This window comes from Marmota marmota, unplaced genomic scaffold (assembly GCF_001458135.2).
Source record: "Marmota marmota marmota unplaced genomic scaffold, marMar, whole genome shotgun sequence".
NCBI classification, from domain to species: Eukaryota; Metazoa; Chordata; class Mammalia; order Rodentia; family Sciuridae; genus Marmota; species Marmota marmota.
In genome coordinates this window covers 64,177,107-64,177,764 of record NW_025999900.1, presented here as the reverse complement: position 1 = coordinate 64,177,764, position 658 = coordinate 64,177,107, and positions in this window count along the sequence as shown.

Here is a 658-nt window from a genome sequence, read left to right as displayed (position 1 = left end):
CTCTAGCCAGAACAATAAAATAAATATTTATGTCCCAACAATGGAGCATCTATGTACATCAAAAAATTCTTCCCAATTTCAAGAATCAAATAAACCACAACACAATAATACTGGTGATTTTAACACACCTCTCTCGCTACTGAATAGATCTTCCAAAAATAAATTAAACAAATAAACTATAGAAAACACCTTCAAAAGCTTAAAACTTAAGAAAATCCCAGGACCACATGAAATCTCAGCCAAGATCTACAAGAACTTCAAAGAAGAGTGAACACCAATACTCCTCAATTTATTTCATGAAATATAAAAGTAGGGAACCCTTCCAAACTCATTCTATGAGGCTACTATCACCCTGATACCAAAACCAGACAAAGATACATCAAGGAAAGAAAACATTAGACCAACATCCTTGATTAACACAGATGCAGAGATTCCCAATAAAATCCTGGCAAATAGCATTTAAAAACATATTTAAAAGACAGTGCACATTGGGGCTGGGGATGTGGCTCAAGCGGTAGCGCGCTCGCCTGTCATGTGTGCGACCCGGGTTCGATCCTCAGCACCACATACAAACAAAGATGTTGTGTCCGCCGAAAACTAAAAAATAAATATTAAAATTCTCTCTCTCTAAAAAAGATAAATAAATAAGATGTCCTTT